Below are 19,880 nucleotides of genomic sequence, written 5' to 3' on the forward strand. Positions count from 1 at the left end.
CTGTGCTGGACTTACTCTCCCCAAAGGGGAAGGGGTAGGGGTAGGAGGCACCCTAACTCAAAACAATCCAGGACATTCTACAGTGTGTTAGAAGACGGTGGTGCTGTGATCAGATACATGTAAGTCCTGTAAGGGACTGGTACTGTGGGCAGCAAGGGGGAAAGCTGCAAGTCACAGTGTTGAACAGAGCAACCAGTGCGGGCTTCATTAAGGAGCTCATATTTTAACAAAGACGTGAAGGGGGAAAGGAGTCAGCACAGCAGACATCTGGGGTCAGGATATGGCAGAAGAGGGAACAGTGGGGATAAATGCAGGGGGCAGACACTGCCAGGTGGCCAGGGCAGCCGGGAGCAGGGAGTGAGAGTTGAACAGAAAGCGGGGACTAGATACCGCAGCACTGGGTAAGCGTCTGCTCTGTTGACGAACCAACAGGGACAAGCAGGGGTCATAGGTGCTGATGGACATGCCTGTGCCAGGCCTGTGAGGGAGGCAGAGGCAGGGCAGGGGGAAAGAGCAGAGACAGCTGAGGTGGGGCAAGCAAGGAGTGAGGAGGATGCACGAGGGGCAGCTCCGAGTGAGGCTGACGGCCTCCCCTGGACTCGACATGCTTTATTGACTGAGAATTTACCTTGAGTCCCGGTCCTTCATTCATTGAGGAAATAGTTCTAAGCAGGGACCAGATGCTATGTCTCCTCCAACTGTGGCTGGATTGGTTAGGGATGATCGGAACTGTCCCCTGCAACCAGATGACTGCCACGTGCTGTGTGAGAAAAGCGATGGCAGGATTTAAGTTATAGAACTCTGGGAACACAGAAGAGAGCATCTGACCCCTGCCATATGTCCAGGGGTGGGATGTGGTGTGGGTCCCTAGTTAGGACACATTCCCGGGGGGATGGGGAGATTTCTTGAGGTGGCACTTTGACCTTCCACAGTTTACACACACATGAGCAGAAGAGCACAGACCTGGACACAGGTGGAGCCAGACAGACTTTCATTCCCAGTTGTCTCCAGAGCACCATGGCAGCTGGGTCATCTCCAGCGCTGTCTTGCAGCCACTAAAAACCCTTCCTGTACTTTGGCGTGCCTCCCGATTCCTTATACCTGATAAATAGAGTGAGACTGGTGGAGACATAACTGGGGTGGGGGCTGGTTGCAAAGCCTCTCTGATATGGCAGAGTGCCTCCCTGCCAGGGAAGTTAAAGTCCTGCTTGGTGTTGCCTCTGGAGCAACCCTTTCCTACCAGTGGACTCCAGTTTCTTGGCTGCAAGGCAGCTCCTCCTAAGGCGCACACAAAGGGGCTTAGAACCTTTCAGGGTGGCTTTGCCCTATGGGTACCTGCGTTTCACAAGCGGACAGGAGATTGGGACACTGATGGCTCTCCTCTCATGGAACAACATCTGCATCTCAGTAACTGAAACACAAGCCATGTGTTTTGTTGTGACTGCAGAGAAGAGTGGCTTTGCACTCAAGAGAAACTAGGGCATGACTCCCAGATCCAGCTTTTACTGCATCAGCCACCTAAGCTCTTTCAGCTTGCTTACTTGTCTGTGAGAAGGCTAGGGTTCATCCATACCCCTCTGGGTCTGAGGGGAATAAAACCACACATACCTGGCTCCCACAAGCTCCATAAGCAGGCTCAAGGTGAGCCATTTACACTGCCCCCCCCTCCCCGTTATGGACACATCAGTGGGGAGGGAGGCATGCCAGAGCCCCTGAGAGTCTACTCCATCCTCTGGCTGGGGTGGGGCTTGGGGTGGGGTGGTGGAACTGGTGCCATGTCCAACCATTTAATTGGCTTTACATACCACAGGCACATACTTCATTTCATATTTAGGTGTGTTCTGCTCAGAGGAGTTGTAGTGAAGGAAGTCAGTCATCACAGTTGAATCTGTAGCAAGTAGAAGCAGCAGTGGGGTCGCTCCCTCCACTGGCCATCACAGGAACTGGCAGTTTCTTCCATGGGTTGATGGCACCTGGTGGAGACACCTGAGGATTTGCAAGAAGGTGCTGTGACATTCCCTAGGAGGGTCCCCATACTGAGCTGGCAGCTCATCCTTGCCTCCCTGATGACCACAGGGATTAGTAAATCAAACCCCTGCATAGGGAGGACGTGTCAATATACTTCATCTTGTCCTAACAGGAACTCAAAACAATAGAGTGAATAATAGTGAAAATCTCATCAACATACAGTGCATGGGTAGGGCAGCTGAAGTCCTGTTCCATGTACTGGGTCACAGACACCGTAAAGTGACATTTTGAAATTCCCATGCTTCGGCTTATCCCTCCTCACTGTGAAATAGGTGGTCACCCTGGATCCCTTTATGCTTCCAATAGTGTGACCAAATTCAAAAGGCCATATTCAAAGACAACAACGGGCCCATATACAGCAAGAAGAGAGCTTTTCTGTCTGTATCCTATTCTTAGCAAGGAAGCCTTTCGCAGACAAACTCTCCCATCAGATTGCGTTTCTCATCAGCTCATCGTGCAGTGGGGATTCATAGTGAAATCTCCACCACCTTCCATTTGGTAAAAATATCAAAACTGTTAACTGTGACTTTTCTCCCAGGTACTCCCCAGGAAAAACGGAAACTGATCTACACAGCCTGGCAGCTGAACCTAAGAAGGAATCAGGCAGATGAAGAGGGAGGAAGGGCATGTAAGATGGAGGCAAAGGCAGGAGTGAGATTGTGAAATCGGTGGTTGGGGAGGGGGAGAGAGGGGGCGGAGCGGGTGGCTAGGGAGTAGGAGTGTGAGCACACCGGCCATCTGATGAACAGAAAGAGGTCTGGGTGGTTGGAATATCAAGTGGGGCATGGAGCAGAAGGAGGGTGTCTGGTGAAGATCGGGCATTTGGGGGAAGACAAGACCTGCTGTGCCTAGTCCAGGAGGCTGGACAGTATCCTAAGAGCAGCAGGCAGCCTGTGCAGAGTTTTGAGCAGGGGTGTCATGTCCAGATTGCACTGAAGAAAGCTTCCCTTCCTCAGGCAGCAGGACAGACCATGTGTTGGAAAGCATCAGGATTGCTGGTGCTTGTCAAGGAGAGAGACGAGGGTGACCTGGCCTAAGGAACTCACTGTGTTGATGGAGAGAAGGAACAGGATCTTACTTAGACTTAGGAGGCCGAGAGGTGAGGGTTGATGATTGAGAGTGTGGTGAGAGAGTCGTAGCAGGCAAGGATGGCTTTAAGCATCTCTGGCCTAAGCAGCTGGGGACAAGGCTGCCTTGCACTGAGTCAGGGGACAGTAAAGGAGGTGCAGCTGTGTGGGGAGTGGGGGTTGGGGGGATGGGTGCAGTTTGGACATGTTGAATATTCCTTGCCTGGGGGAATCAAACACGTACTATCACAATGACTTGGGGGAGCTGACCTAACTTCTCTGTGCCCATGATGCCTCATCTGTGATGGGGGAATGAAGCTAAGAATTAAGAAAAAGACTAATTTCCTGTTTCATTGCTTTAGTCTAGGAGAATGTTCTCCTTTTACAAAGAAGTGCTGTCTTACTGTCAGGTATTCCGTCGGTATAATGGGAATGTATCTGCTTATCCATATATCCACTTGGTTTTACATACCTGCTTTGTGTATTTTCACCATGTGGTATGTATTGTCAACCGTAAAGAGAAATAAACTCAAAGGAACAAGTGTTTCTTGTCACATGCATGCAGAACGGCAGTCCATCAGCCTGTCTCTCAGAGAAACAGCCCCCTTTAGAACCTCCTGTAGCTCCTCACTCCCTCCAGGGGGTGGGTAGAGGCCTGTGAGACCCAGTGTGTCTTTCACTTCTCTTCCCTGTGAAGGCATCTCTGGTGTCCCAGAAGTTGCCCAGCACTTGTTGAGTGCAGTCTCCCTGCAGCCCTGTCAGTTGACTAGGGGAGTCTGTAGTCAGGAAGAGAGTGCTGAGCCTGAAGTGTGGATCTGGAAACGATCACCCTGTGGTGCCGAGCTGGGAGGTGATGAAGCCACAGATACCTAGATTTAAATCAAGGTCCCATGACTTATTCCTTCTGTGACCGTGGGCAAGTTACTTACAGTCTGCGTGACTTAGTTTCCTGAATTGAAGAGGATGATGATCCTATTCTGCGATAATGACTCCTTTTTGCTGCCTTCATTTAGATTACCAAAAAAAGAAAAAAAAAAACCTTTTGAGAACTATACAGTGATGTTCAAGTGTCGATTATTTCCAGAGTAAAAATGGAACCTGTCAACAAAGATATGAAAAGATGCTCAACCTCAGTCATCGTCAGAAAAATGCAAATCAGAGCCACAATTAGGTATCTAGTCACAGTGGTCAGAATGGTCATCATTGGAAAGCTACGCACAATAAATGTTGGAGTGGATGTGGAGAAAAGGGAATCCTCCTATACTGTTTGTGAGAATGAAAGCTGATACAGCCACTATGGAGAACAGTATGGAGATTTCCTTTAAAACTGGGAATAAAACTACCACGTGCAGTGCTGTGCTTAGTTGCTCAGCTGTGTCCGTCTCTTTGCAACACCATGGACTGTAGCCCACCAGGCTACTCTGCCCATGGGGATTCCCCAGGCAAGAATACCGAGGTGGGTTGTCATGCCCTCCTCCAGGGGATCTTCCCAACCCAGGGACCGAAGCCACTCTCCCGCAGTGCAGGGGGATCCATTATTGTCTGAGCCACCAGGGAAGCCCATAAATACTGGAGTGACTAGCCTATCCCTTCTCCAGGGGGTCTTCCCGACCCAGGATTTGAACTGGGTTCTCCCACATTGCACATGGATTCTCTACCAGCAGAGCTACCACGGAAGCCCATAAAACTACCATATGACCCAGAAATCACACTCTTGGACATACGCCCTGAGAAAACTATAATTCAGAAAGACACATGTACCCAAAAGTTCCTTGAACCAGTATCTACAATATCCATGACATGGAAGAAACATAGATGTCTGTCAATGAATGGAGAAAGATGTTGTGGTACATGTATGTATACAATGGAATGTTCATCAGTTATAAAAGGGAACGAATTTGAGTCATTTCTAGTGAATTGGATGAAGCTAGAGCCTGTTATACAGCGTGAAATAAATCAGAAAGAGAAAAACAAATATCCTACATCAATACACATATGTGAAATTTAGAAAAACGGCACCGATGAACCTATTTGCAGGGCAAGATTAGAGTCTCAGTCATGGACAAGAGAATTATGGACACAGCAGGCAAGGAGAGGATGGATTGAATTGAGAGTATAGCACTGAAATATACAGATTACCATGTGTAAAATAGATAGCTAGTGGCAAGCTTCTGTATAGCACAGGAAGCTTAGTTTGGTGCTCTGTAATGACCTAGAGGGGTGGGGTTCGGGGGTGGAAGAGAAGTTCAAGAGGGAGGGGATATATGTATACACTTATAGCTGATTCACCCTTGTCCTACAGCAAAAATTAGCACAACATTTAAAGCAATCATAATCCAATTTTCAAAGGTGAGGGGTGTTCAAACCTCTCTGCCTTTATACTTATCTACTGGGACCGGCATGAAAGATGCTCATATTTACCATGCTGACAAAGTTCAACTTCACCTGAGCTGTTAAGAAAAGCCACAGTAAAGAAATCTCTGCAGACTTTCATGTCCCCAAAATGACTTAATGCAAACACCACCCTTCCCCGTCGGACTTCGGTAAGACTCATCCAAAGTACCCAGTGACTCCTGGGTTTACCTACCACAAGGTCAAGTACAGACCTTCCTCCTTGTCATTAAAGGGCAGACACAGACCATCCAACTCCTTGTTTTCTGTCTCATAACTAGGAACTGTGATTAAAAGTCAGTTCTCCTGAAACTAGCTAGTCACAAAGATAATCATTTCCTCTTCTGTCGATGGGATTTCCCCCTACATGTTTTCCCCCATGCAAAGGTCCCCACTGTCACTTCTCTACTACTCTCTGTGGAATGAAGTACAATGCAAAACCACCTTGCTGGCAGTCTGATCTTCAGGGCTGTGGTGCTCTCCCAATTGCAATCGGTAGAAATACAGCCAGTGTCTCTAATAGTTTGCTTTTACTCTTTCCTAGTGTGTTACTAGTAACAATTGGTAGAAAAACATGCAAGTAATAGGAGCTGCTCCTCACGTGGACAGGCGACAACACAAATTACCAGGCATCGGGGAGAAGCCCCCGCCTTCCGATCCCAAGAGCCGACCATCACCAGCTGTCATCTGTGTGGAAGGAAACTTCCTGCGACTCTGGCAAGGATGGTCCCTCCTAGCCTCCAAGCTGCTGGGAGAGGACCTCCGGGCACGCGGTCGAGAGGACCCGGCACTAACTCCTCTTCTCCGAATCCCCCCCGCCCTACTGCCATTGTCCCCGTGGAGGAACCTACTTGTCTTCAGGCCATTCCAGGCTCCCTCTCAATCCACTACAACCCAGGGAATACGCAGGAAGGTCCTTCTATAAGGAAGGGAGGAGTAAATGTCCCATCTTTGTGACGTCAAAACCAGGCCCGCCAACTCCTCACCCCTGAAGGGCGGGTAGGCTCTGTAGGACGCTGGAGGACTCCTCTCGGTGGTCTGCTGCTTCTGCTAAGTCGCTTCAGTCGTGTCTGACTCTGTGTGACCCCATAAACGGCAGCCCACCAGGCTCTCCCATCCCCAGGATTCTCCAGGCAAGAACACTGGAGTGGGTTGCCATTTCCTTCTCCAATCCAGGAAAGTGAAAAGTGAAAGTGAATTCGCTCAGTCGTGCCGGACTGTTCGCGACCCCATGGACTGCAGCCCACCAGGCTCCTCCATCCATGGGATTTTCCAGGCAAGAGGACTGGAGTGGGGTGCCATTTCCTTCTCGGTGGTCTTTACCCTTCTATTCCTCACACACTAAGGATGGGAGGCCGACCGCCGCCCACTCCCGGCTTCTTGCACGGGCGGAGGATGGGAGGCACTGCATTGGCGTCCTGCTGTTGAGAACCTGATCCTGACGAGGAATGTGTGAGAGCGAGGGGTAGAGAGAGGGACAGACACGCAGAGGAAGACATCTATCTCTCTAGGACCAACCAGGTGTGCCTTAGTGTCACAGGACCAGAATCCTCTTTAGCCAAGTGGGATCCGTGTTCTCTCAGAACAGTTATTTTCCCCAGATGCCCCACCACTTCAGTAGCAGATGGCGGTTGGACAGTTTTCAGTTTAGTTCAGTTGCTCAGTCGTATCCGACTCTTGGCGACCCCATGGACGGCAGCACCCCAGGCTTCCCTGTCCATTATCAACTCGCGGATCCTACTCAAACTCATGTCCATCCCGTCGGTGACTCCATCCAACCATCTCATCCTCTGTTGTCCCCTTCTCCTCCTGCCTTCAATCTTTCCCAGCGTCAGGGTCTTTTCCAATGAGCTGGTTCTTCTCATCAGGTGGCCCAAAGTATTGCAGTTTCAGTTTCAGCATCAGTCCTTCCAATGAATATTCGGGACTGATTTGCTCTAGAATGGACTGGCTGGATCTCCCTGCAGTCCAAGGGACTCTCAAGAGTCTTTTCCAACACCACAGCTCAAAAGCATCAATTCTTGGGCACTCAGTTTTCTTTATAGTCCAACTCTCACATCCATACATGACTACTGGAAAAAAACATAGCCTTGACTAGATGGACCATTGTTGGCAAAGTAATGTCTCTGCTTTTTAATATGCAGTCTAATTTAGTCATAGCTTTTCTTCCAAGGAGAAAGCGTCTTTTAATTTCATGGCTGCAGTCAACATCTGCAGTGATTTTCAAGTCCAAAAAATAAAGTCTCTCACTGTTTCCATTGTCTCCCCATCTATTTGCCATGAAGTGATGGGACCGGATGCCATGATCGTAGTTTTCTGAATGTTGAGTTTTAAGCCAACTTTTTCACTCTCTTCTTTTACTTTCATCAAGAGGCTCTTTAGTTCTTCTTCACTTTCTGCCATAAGGGTGGTGTATATTTCACTCTCCTCTTTCAAGTTCATCAAGGGGCTCTTTAGTTCTTCTTCGCTTTCTGTCACAAGGGTGGTGTCATCTTCATATCTGAGGTTATTGATATTTCTCCCAGCAATCTTGATTCCAGCTTGTGGTTCATGCGACCCAGCATTTCCCATGATGTACTCTGCATATAAGTTACACAAGCAGGGTGACAATATATAGCCTTGAGGTACTTGAGAACCCCATGAACAGTATGGACAGTCTGTATGTGACTTATTTCTCTTTCTCTCCCTGTGGATCACCATTTTAAACTGATATCGAAACATCCTATGGACATCAGTCGCTGACCAGGATAACTGGGCTCAAATCGGTGTTCACCAGGTTCAGAAGTAGGCTCTTCCCTTGGCAACAGCTTCCTCCACACCTCCTGTCCCACGTCACAAAATGAGACAAAATAATGAAGTATTTTCAGGGGAAATGCATTTCCCATATAGAAATCATCACAGGTGTTCTTTCTCAAGAGCATGTGAGTTAGACCTTGATGTGACATAGGAATAAGTACATACTTGTAATAGGCTCCTTGAGTCCTGCCTTGGTGTGCAATGCTTTTGAAAACTTTTATCTCCTGAATCGACCAGTAGCAGTGTAGAGTAATTTAAAAACAAAAGCATCTTTGGTTGTCTGATTTCCTGGGCTACAGCTGATCCTGGGCAGTAGACCTCTGCTGTGGTCAGAAATTTGGATATATGATTAGTTAGGGGTTTCCATTTGTATTTCGATTGTTGTTGATTAGTCCCTAAGTCGTGTCGCATTCTTTTGTGATCCCACGGAGTGTACCCACCAGGCTTCTCTGTCCATGGGATTCCCCAGGCCAGAATACTGGAGTGGGTTTCCATTTGCTTTGTCAGGGGATCTTCATGACCCAGGGATCAAACCCCAGTCTCCTGCATTAGCAGGTGGATTCTTTACCGCTGAGCCACCAGGGAAGCCCTTGTATTTCCAATACCATTGCCTTATATTTGACACACCTCTATTGGGTGTATTACATACGTCTATGCACCTGTGTGTTAGGGTTGCTTTGCTTGTTTGTTTTGTCAGAAAGAGAAAAGTGAAGTGGCATTGCTTGCTTAAGTCTCTCAGGGAACCAGCAACCGTAAAAATGTATTTATAAAAAAAAAGTATTTCCATATCTTAAGGAGATGAATTTCCACAACTCCCTATGAAGGGGTTTAGACTCCTACCTAGAATGTACTGACATTGAATGAACTCTTTCATGAGTGGTCACTTTAGGAAAGAAGTGTTTCTACTCTTTTTAAGTGATTATTGGCTACATTTAAAATTATGCTTGAGATTGTGTGAAATAGGTAAGTAAAACTACAGATCCCAGTGATCCATTTTCTTTACCCTGCATGTGGATGCAGTACAAACTCAGTGTAAACGATCAGTTTCAGTAGAGCCAACATGCCCTGCACAGAAATATTGTTTATAAAGTGGACAGACTGTATGTGCCAACAGGAAATCTACACTTTGTTCAGCAGATCATTTATCTAATAAAGGAGGACCTAGAGCCAAGGGAATGTGTAACGTGGTGATTGTGAGCTAAAATAGGTGACAACATTGAGAGAGTGGTATTATGAACAGTGCAGAAACCTTCGCATTTCAACCCACACAGATGAAAAATGGTCAGGACCACTACCAAGCAGTGTGACCTTGAGTAAGATGCTCACCCTCTCTGATCCTCGGTTCCCATGTCTGCAAATGGGGACAATAATATTCTATGTTATCCCACCCCCAGGCGAAGCCCATTCCTGACCCTCTGATCCCAGCCTCCACTGGCTCCTGAGGCCAAGGCTCTCATCACACTTGTGTCACCATTGTCTTCAGTCTGGCTCCCTGCCCACCCCACGGTGAGCTCCTTGAAGACCCTCTCGCTGCCTGAAATGTTCTTGTGCCCACAAAGTCTGGAAAGCACCGGTCTGGGAGTCTGGTGCCCCACAGGTGCTCAGAACACGTTCACCATCTTATAAGTGATGATAAGGTGAGGTACACAGAGCAGTGCAGCTGCTGATACGTTGTCAATTTGTTTGCTGCAAACACAATACACGAAAAAAGTGGCTAGAGCAAACCTCTTGACTCAATTTTCATAGGCCCAGGGCTGTGTCTGTCTTTTATTCCCACCTTGTCCAGAACCTTATTGTATCAGAGTAACACTCGCCTTTCCCCTTCCTAGTGCATCACCATCAAGCAGCTGTTTCTCAACTGAATTGCCAGTGAGTGAACCCTGAAAATTCTAGGCTCACATTTCTGTTCCTTTGAGCGGGTCACGGGCATCCTGTCTTCTATCCCCACTCGTACAGAAGTGTCTAGTGTCCGTCCCTTCCCACTTGGCTTCTGATTTATTCTATATCTTGGACAATCCATTACCTCCTGAGACTGAGTTCTGTCCTAGGCTATGGCTGCTTTCGGCACTGTTCTGAGGGCATTGATGACCAGGTGGGCGCTGGGGGGATACTTGTTGGATGAATACAGCTCGGACAGCCAGGCTACTTTATTTCACCGGTGAGAGGTGTAACTTCCACTCATTCTGCCATTAGCAGGATGGACGCTTTGAACCTGCTGATCAGTGTCCTGGGCAAGGCCACAGGAGCCCTGTCACCCTGCTCTCCTCTCTTCCTCTTGCTTCCATAGCTTCTTCTACTCCGTACCTTTGCTGTGCCCTCCTCTGTGCGCCCACTGCTCTCCTTGTACATGGACACTGTGCTTGAGCCCATCCATTCCCCTGATTTCATGTTGTGTGTTGTCAGTTACCTTTCTGATTAGGTTCTTTGAGCAGTTTTCTCTTTACTCACAGTCCAAGGTGGATGCTGCAGTACAGTAAGCATCATGGGTCTCCTTTTATTCTTTTTCTTTCATTTTCTCCTTTTTTTCTTCCTTTTTTCCCTTTTATGAGGAAACAATACAGTGTGTGGGTACGGACACTAGCTCTGATTCTAGACAACTTCCTTGCACCCAGTTCTCCCACTTGTTATCATCACATCTTGAGAAATTAAATTGGCTCACTGTGCCATTGCAGCCTCACCTGAAAATTGGGGAATTATTCTGAATAATGACATGAACTGAGCAGGTTGCATTTGTGAGTATGGAATGAGGTTAGTAGAGATGTGCTGGCATATTCCCTGGTGTAATTACTACTGAGCTTCAAGGTCACGTTAAACATCTGTGTCCAGCCCTAGAGGCTCCTTCCTTCTCAGCCACAGTCCTTGAGCTTTTCCCTCACAGCTAGACGAACCCTCACAAGGAGGCTGGCTTTTCTGTTACACATCTCCCACCTGGAAACCACTCACAGACTTCATTTTCTGTTGCGTTAATCATTCTGTTCCTGGTAATGTTGTCCTCAGATGGATTGAGGCTCCTACTAGCCCAGGACTGAAAATAAGGGTGTGACATTTCCATGCTCCCCCATGGCATGGAAACTCTCTGGGACCTGTGCCCAAACTCCTCTCCCCATGTCGTCTCCCCCCATACCAATGTTCACAGTTTACACTCAAGCTGGGTTCCAGTGCAGGCCCTACCAGCCCAGGCAGTCTCCTTCAGCCTCAAATTCCTTATCTTTAAAATGGATATAGGTCCACTTGTTGGTGCGGTTTCTTGGGAGAACTGCTGGGGATCACAGATGTAAAACACCTAGCACCCATGACCTGGCAGGTGGAAGGCACTAAATAAATGGCCGTGTCCTCTATCTGTCAGCTTCTTCAATGCACAGCATCTGGTGTGGAATAATACTGTGTCTCAGCCAATGTTTTTGGATTGGACAGAGAAAGATGTGACATACTGGGGGTATATTAGGCTTCTCCAGAGTAACACAGCCAATAGAGAGAGACTTATTTTAGGGAATTGGATCATGGGCTTGTGGGTGCTGACAGTTCTGATGTCCTTTGGGCAGGTCGGCTGGCTGGAAATCCAGGTTGCACTCTAGAGACCCAAATCTGCAGAGCAGGCCAGCAATGTCGAGTCTCATGCAGGGTTTCTCAGGCTGTAGTCTTGAGGCTAAATTGTTTCATCCTCAGGAAGCCTCAGTCCCTGCTCTTAAGCTTTTTCAACTGATTGGATGAAGAAACTGCACTCCCCCCCACCTCCGCTGCTTCCCCATTATGCCAGGTAATATTATTCCCTTAAAGTCTACTTGGAGAAAAGTTATGACCAACGTAGACCGCATATTAAAAAGCAGAGACATTACGTTGCCAACAAAGGCCTGTCAAATCAAAGCTATGGTTTTTCCAGTAGTCATGTATGGATGTGAGAGTTGCACTATAAAAAAAGCTTAGTGCCAAAGAATTGATGCTTTTGAATTGTGGTGTTGGAGAAGACTCTTGAGAGTCCCTTGGACAGCAATGAGATCCAACCAGTCCATCCTAAAGGAAATCAGTCCTGAATATTCATTAGATTGACTGATACTGAAGCTGAAACTCCAATATTTTGAACACCTGATGTGAAGAACTGACTCATTGGAAAAGACCCTGATGCTGGGAAAGATTCAAGGTGGGAGGAGAAGGGGACAACAGAGGATGAGATGGTTGGATGGTATCACCAACTCAATAGACATGAGTTTGAGTAAGCTCCGGGAGGTGGTGATGCACAGGGAGGCCTGGCATGCTGCAGTCCATGGGGTCACAAAGAGTTGGACATGACTGAGCAACTGAACTGAACTGAACTGAAAGTCTACTGATCAAGTATCCAAGTACCTTACTCGCCCGCCATCTAGTGGCTATCATCTGAAAAATGGGGCACCAGAGCCAAGCCAAGATGACTTTTACTTTCTTCATCACAGTGGGGAAGCAGTACACTGAGACATCACGTCCCAAACAGAATCTCTGGCCAATGGGCTGTCTCTCTAGCTTTACTCATCTCAGGTAAAATCTGTTCCCTGGCCTCAGAAGCCATGTAAGATAACGAAGGAATGTTGAGGCAGTGGTGATTTAAGGAGAGATTTGGTATGATATCTTTTTTCATTTGGGCCCAGTGACAGCAGGGAATGAAATGGGGTGGGGTGGTGAAGGAAATGAGACGATGAATTCATTGCCCCAGCCACCTCCCTGCCCCCAGGTAGCCGACTTCAATAGGTCTAACTGGTATTAATGCCTTTGTGTGAAGACTCACTATTAACACCACGTGTGTGGTATGAGAAATTTGGTGGGCAAAGCAGATAGCATGGCCAAATATTCATTTCTCAGAGTGGATGGAGGGAGAAGAGAGAAAAGAATGTTGATCCATCGGTTACTTGTGAGTCAGTTTCTAAAATCTCACTATTTCTTCACAAGGTGTGTGTGAATTCTTTTCTTTATCTGAGAATTGGCTTTCTAGGTGAAGAAATATCATTGTGAGAAACTCCTTGTGACATGTGGAAAGTGGTTGGGAGTGAATTGGGTTGAGGTCATTTTCCAAATGTTTCACACCAAGTGTTTGTTTAAGGGGAGAGCAGTGGTCCTGAAGAACTGAACTAAGTGGTTGAAATACAGGATCAGTTACTGAAATGTGAAGAGACTCTTTCTGGGATGTGTGTTCATCCTAGCCTGTGGTCACAGGCAACTCACAGGATTTGAACCGTGTCTTCCTAATGTGTTTTGTTCCCTGCCCTTGAATGTGCTGGAGGCTGCAGTTCCCATTACTAAAGTTCCAAAGTAAGTTCTCTGGGAAAAGTAGTTTCTAGAAACAAGTAGTGCCTGGGAAGCTGCTCTAAAGTTTTAATATAGCCTGTGATGTAATTTTTGTTAGCTTCACCCAAGATATGATTATTCAAAGAATATAGAGATGCACCTACTTCAGTATCTACCACCGGATTTTTCAAATGAACATACAGTAAGATCGGCCTGGTTTTCTTTCTTATTTCTTTCTTTATTGTGGCTGCACTGAGTCTTTGTTGCTGCATGAGGGCTTTCTCTAGCTGTGGAGAAGGAGCACTACTCTCTAGTGGTGGTGCGCGGGCTTCTCATTGCAGAGACTGCTCTTGTTGCAGATCATGAGCTCTAGGCTCGTGGCTCCAGTAGTTGGAGAAGGCAGGTTCAGGAGTTGTGACACACAGTCTTAGCTGCTCTGTGGCACGTGGAAACTGCCTGGACCAGGGACTGAACGCCTGCCCGTTTCATTGGCAGGTGGATTCTTTTATTTTTAATCATTAGTTTATTTTAATTGGAGAATAATTCTTTACAAAATTCTGGTGGGTTTTGCCATATATCAACATGAATCGGCCACAGTTATTTATATGTCCCCTCATTCCAGAACTGGGGGTCCCACCTCCCTCCCCATACCCTGCTTCATGCATTGAACTTGTTCTGGTCATCTATTTTACATATGGTAATGTGTATGTTTCAATGCTATTCACTCAAATCATCCCACCCTACCCTTCCCCCACTGAGTTGAAAAGTCTGTGGTATAGGTCTCTGTCTTCTTTGCTACCCTGCCTGTAGAATCGTTGCTACCGCCTTTCTAAATTGCATATAGATGCATTAATATAAGTATTTGTCTTTCTCTTTCTGACTTACTTCTGTCTGTATAACAGGCTCCAGGTTCATCCATCTCATTAGAACTGATTCAGGTGTGTTCCTTTTCAATAGCAGGGTAATATTCCATTGTGTATATTTACCACCACTTCCTTATCCATTCATCTGCTCATAGACATCTAGGGTGCTTCAATGTCCTAACTATTGTAAATAGTGCTGAGTAAACATTGGGGTACATATGTCTCTTTCAAATCTGGTTTCCTTGGGGTGTATGCCCTGCAGTGGGTCGTATGGCACTTCCATTCCCAGTTTTTTAAGGAATCTTTACCCTCTTCTCCATAGTAGCAATACCAGTTTGCATTCCCACCAACCGTGGAATAATGTTCCCTTTTCTCCCCACCCTCTCCAGCATTTATTGTTTGTAGACATTTTGATGATGGCCATTCTGACCTGTGTGAGATGATACCTCATTGTGGTTTTGATTTGCATTTTTCTAATAATCTGTGATACTAAACATCTTTTCATGTGTTTATTAGCCATCTGTATATCTTTGGAGAAATGTCTGTTTAGGTCACTTGCTCACTTTTTATTGGGTTGATCATTTTTTTTGATATTGAGCTGCATGAGCTTCTTTTACATTTTGGAGATTCATTCATTGTCAGTTGTTTCATTTGCTATTATTTTCTCCTGTTCTGAGGGCTGTCTTTTCACCTTGCTTATAGAATCCTTCGCTGTTCAAAAGCTTTTAAGTATAATTAGGTCCCATTTGTTTATTTTTGTTTTTATTTCCATTACTCTGGGACGTAGATCCTAGAGGATTTTGCTGTGATTTATGTCACAGAGTGTTCTGCCTATGTTTCCCTCTTAAGAGTTTTATAGTTTCTGGTCTTACATTTAGGTCTTTAATCCATGTTGAGTTTCTTTTTGTGAATGGTGTTGGAAAGTCTTCCAGTTTCATTCTTTTACACATAGGTGACCAATTTTCCCAGCATCATGCATTGAACAGACTGTGTTTTAGCTATTGCATATTTGTGCATCCTTTGTCAAAGACAAGGTGTTCATAGGTGCAGGGATTTATCCTTGAACTTTCTGTTTTGTTCCATTGATCTATATTTCTGTCTTTGTGCCAGTACCATATCATCTTGATGACTGTGGCTTTGTAATATAGTCTGAGTCAGGAATGTTGATTCCTGCATTATACTCTTCTCTCTCAAGATTGCTTTGGGAATTCGGGGTCTTTGGTGTTTCCATACAAACTGTGAAATTATTTCTTGTAGTTCTGTGAAAAATACCATTGGTAGTTCGGGATTGTGATGAATATACAGATTGCTTTTGGTAGTAGACTCATTTTCACTATATTGATTCTTCATTCCAAGACCATGATACATTTCTCCATCTATTTGTGTTATCTTTGATTTCTTTCACCAGTTTTTTTTTTTTTATTTTTCTGTATATAGGTCTTTTGTTTCTTTACGTAAATTTAGTCCTAAGAATTTTATTATTTTTGTTGCAATGGAGAATGGGATTGTTTCCTTAATTTCTCTTTCTGATTTTTCATTGTTAGTGGATAGGAATGCAAGGGATTTCTGTGTATTAATTTTATATGGCAGGCGGATTCTTAACCACTGGACCACCAGGTAAGTCCTGGCCTGCTTGTCTTTGGGTGTGAAGCTTTCTGAGCTCTGACACACGGCAAATTCCAGTGATCACCACCATGACCAGGACCAGGCCACGTCCATCACCTTGAAAATGCCCAGGAGCTGCCACTTTCTCGTTTCTCCTTCCACACCTGAATTCCTGACAAAAGGATCTGTCTGCCTTCACTACATTTTGTCCTTTGCAATTTTCCAATTCCTTATGTATTCTGAACATAAGACCTTTCTCATACTTGTGATTCACAAACATCTTTCCCCTAATAACAAATAGCTTCCCTTTTCATTACAGGAGACAGGAGTGATGAAATCTACTTTTCCTCCCCACCCTCAGAGCTCAATGTTATGTACCCAGCAAGTGCCCATGAGATTCTTCAGAAGTGAAAATGAATTCTGCTGTCTGCCCATCTGTCTCTCAGGTAGTCTCCAGAGCTATAGTTCTCATCTCTGATCCCCTACCTGAATGGGAAATATAATAGAACTGTCTAAGGATAGGTGCTGTATCTTTTGCTGTGTTTTTCCTCACACTAGTATTTCCATTATCAACCAAGAAATGACCCGCAGTCTGTTCTCAATATAAATCTGGTCAAATATAGAGCAAATGAAAAGTACCTGATTTGTTCCAGGTGCTTTACTTTATCATTGTGTTGTGCCATGATACTGATACAGTACATGAATTGTTTTCTGTGTGGCACCCTGCCTTTTCATTTAGCATCTTATTGTAATAACTATGTTATTATACATTTTAAAAAGTTTTGTAGGCTAGTTTACATTCATTTTGGCCTTCTCTGGAGGCTCAAATGGTAAAGAATCTGCCAGCAATGTGGGAGACCTCGGTGCAATCCCTGTGAGACCCAGGGTCAATCCCTGGGTCAGGAAGATCTGCTGGAGAAGGGAATGGCAACCAACTCCAATATTCTCGCTTGGAGAATCCCCATGGACAGAGGAGCCTGGTGGGCTACAGTCCAGGGGGTCTCAAAAATCAGACAGGCCTGAGTGACTAACACTTTCACTTTACCCTCATTCCCATTATTTTATTGCATTCTTCTCTTGGGGATAGGAAAGCATCCTGCAAACCAGTGTGCAAAATACAATCTGACAGACTTGAGACCTGAACATAGGGACACTCTTGGAGGAACCTGGAGAACCTTGGCAGCTGATTCTTCCTCTATGTGCCACAGTTCTCAAAGGCAAAAATGAGGGAAGTAATACCACCTGCTTCTTGGGTGGTGTCCAGCATCTACGCAGCAGGATCTTAGCTTGGCACTTGTCCCTGTCATGTTATTATTGTAGGTGGCTCGGATGGTAAGGAGTCAGCCTGCGATGCAGGAGACCCAGGTTCAGTCCCTGGGTTGGAAAGCTCCGCTGCAGAAGGAAATGGCAACCCACTCCAATATTCTTGAATGGAGAATCCCATGGGCAGAGGAGCCTACACAGTCCAAGGGGTCTTAAAGAATCTGACAGGACTGAGCAACTTCCATTTCCACTTCACATAAACATTTTCAAGTCAAAACTCACTGTCATAATAAAGGTCTTTTTAAATCCAGCATTTCGTCTAGGATGAGAAGCAAGACAAGGGAGCTCACTCCCGCCCCCATTATTCAATATATCAGCTTATATTATTTTATTGTAATTTTAAGTGTCAGTGGGTTTGTTCAAAATTTCCACAAAGGGCTGTCTGAAGGGCTCAGCTGCAGTTTGAAGCAGCCAACCCCTGCAAGCGGAGAAAAATACAGAACACTTCTTGTGGCAAAAAGCTTCGTCGCGTTTTTTTCAATGGCGAAGGGCGGGGGAGAAACGGAATGGCAATACTTGGAGCAACACTGCCCCCTGCAGATCACAGAAACCAAAACGCCACAAGGCCGAAAGAAAATCCACCCTTTCTGTTGGGTTTTCGCGCAGAGGACTGGACAGCGTGGACGCGGAAGTTGAGGGGGATGCCCATGAGGACCAGAGAAAGGAAGGGATCTTCTCGAAGGGGTCCGGCCAAACCACCTGTGGACCGCGGGCTCCTCTCCACTGGCCCACGGAACCAAGGCAACACAGGCAGGAGGTCAGGGAATCCGGGAAATCCGGTGCTTGGTGGGCGGGGCTGCGCGCAGGAACCCAGTGAGCCCCGCGCCAGTCTCCTGGCCCGGGTCGGTTGGGAGATTTCTCCTGGACCCTGTTTCTAAGTCTTCATTCACTGAGCAACCTGACCGGGTATGTCCGGGTCCTGTCGCCCACTGCCGAAGCCCCCAAAGTGCGGGACCGGTAAAAGTCCCCTGTATTTCTCCTCCCGCCCACCCCAGGCCTGTGGAGGCTTTCCTCCCGTGGTACACTCACTGTTCTCTCAGCCCTCACTCTTCTGATCCGTCCTCATTGCCCACGAGGCTCACCCGGTCATCCTGGAGACTCTCCGTCCTCTTCGATGTTCCCCTCCTCCCCACCCGAGCATCCCCCTGCCCATGGTCGCGCCCGGGGCATCAGTAAAGACCGCGCCCTTCATGCTCTCCTGTTTCTAGCCTTGCTCCCTTCTCATCACCCTCAACATGATGTCCTGTCCTCCAGCTCCCTCGCTCTAGTGCCAGTGCACTGATACCAGAACCTCCTGGAAACCCCTACCTCACCTACCACATGTCCTTCAACACTACCCGCCAGGCCCCTCCTGGATCCGCTGAGCCAGGGCTGGAAGCTGTCCCCCGCAAACACATCTCTTGTGCTCCTTGCACCCTCCTGCCTACCCATGTCCTGCCTGTGTCTGAGCACTGGAGCGTTGAGGAGCAAACTTTAGAACTTTACAGAAGTGTTTTATCTTAAATCCCTGGCCAGAGTAGAACTGCTGTTTATTTTCACTCTCACCTACCTACACTACTACACTACACAGTAGTGACCTTCCTCCATCCTAATGACCACCAACCCCACAGGCCAGTAATTCGTGGAGAAGGAAGAAGCAATCCCATGGGATTTTTCAAGTCTCCCAGTCCCAAACTCCATGTTTCTGCCCTGGCAGTCAGCTGCCCCTCTGCACGTGTGCTCCTGACTACATCCAGCCCCTCACCTCTGCTCCGGATCCCATGCCTTGCACCTTCCCAGGGACTTTGCACCTGCAGTTATCACTCCTCTGTCCTGAACCAGAACCTGTTCCCTCTTCATCCTGGCATTCCACAGCACAGGGGGAAACCCACCATCTTCCACCCTGTTCTGCAGCTCCTGGCACATTACCGGTTGCCCTTCAAAGCAAAACTGCTTCAAATTCTGCTGAGATATTGTCTCCTCAGCCCCCTTCCGTGGAGCTTTTGTCCCAGTCACTCCGCTGTAACTGGTCTCGTCATGGCCATCATTAATATCCATACTTCCTGATCCCACAGACACTCTTCACTGCTCACCTAAGACAACATCTCAGGCATCTTTGGCATATTTGACTCTTGTGTTCTTTATCCCTCTGTTTTTATATTTCAGGGGCGTGGGGCGTATGTGACACCAAAGTATCCTAACTGAACTCCACAAGGTACACGTTCTACACTGTGCCCCCTTTGACCTGGGTATTGTATGGGAAGTCTTGGGTCAAATGAAAGACAAGCCAAAGGAAAGAGCATCCCAGTCACAATGGGGAATGGCCCACAGAGGAACTGGCAGGCAGAGGCGAGAGAGCTCAGACAAGGGAGGTGTGACAAGAAATGAACACCAGGGACAGGAGGATTCCACCGTATTCACACTTGGGACTCCAGGGGCACAGTGTACAATGACCGAACGGAGTCTTTGGCAGAAGGGTGGATGCAGTTTAGGAATTTCGTTTTCTGGGGCTGATCTTGGTTCCTGCTGCAGTGCAGGTGAGATCCAAGGGAGGGACCTGCATCACTTTAGGGAG

The 19,880-nt window shown here is 46.9% G+C and overlaps 1 long non-coding RNA gene across 2 annotated transcripts; it reads right to left on the bottom strand.

Annotated features, from left to right (window-relative positions):
- Nucleotides 1–856: 856 nt before the first annotated feature.
- Nucleotides 857–18,455, bottom strand: LOC113887736. Of its 2 annotated transcripts, XR_003509810.1 has the most exons (4): nucleotides 18,409–18,455; nucleotides 4,025–4,098; nucleotides 1,806–1,986; nucleotides 857–1,101 (listed from the first exon to the last, which is right to left on the bottom strand). It is a non-coding gene; the product is annotated as an uncharacterized LOC113887736 (long non-coding RNA). The 2 variants fall into 2 exon arrangements; XR_003509809.1 differs by lacking the exon at nucleotides 18,409–18,455 and having other exon boundaries at nucleotides 4,025–4,234.
- Nucleotides 18,456–19,880: the final 1,425 nt, after the last annotated feature.

This window comes from Bos indicus x Bos taurus, chromosome X, assembly GCF_003369695.1.
Source record: "Bos indicus x Bos taurus breed Angus x Brahman F1 hybrid chromosome X, Bos_hybrid_MaternalHap_v2.0, whole genome shotgun sequence".
NCBI lineage: Eukaryota > Metazoa > Chordata > Mammalia > Artiodactyla > Bovidae > Bos > Bos indicus x Bos taurus.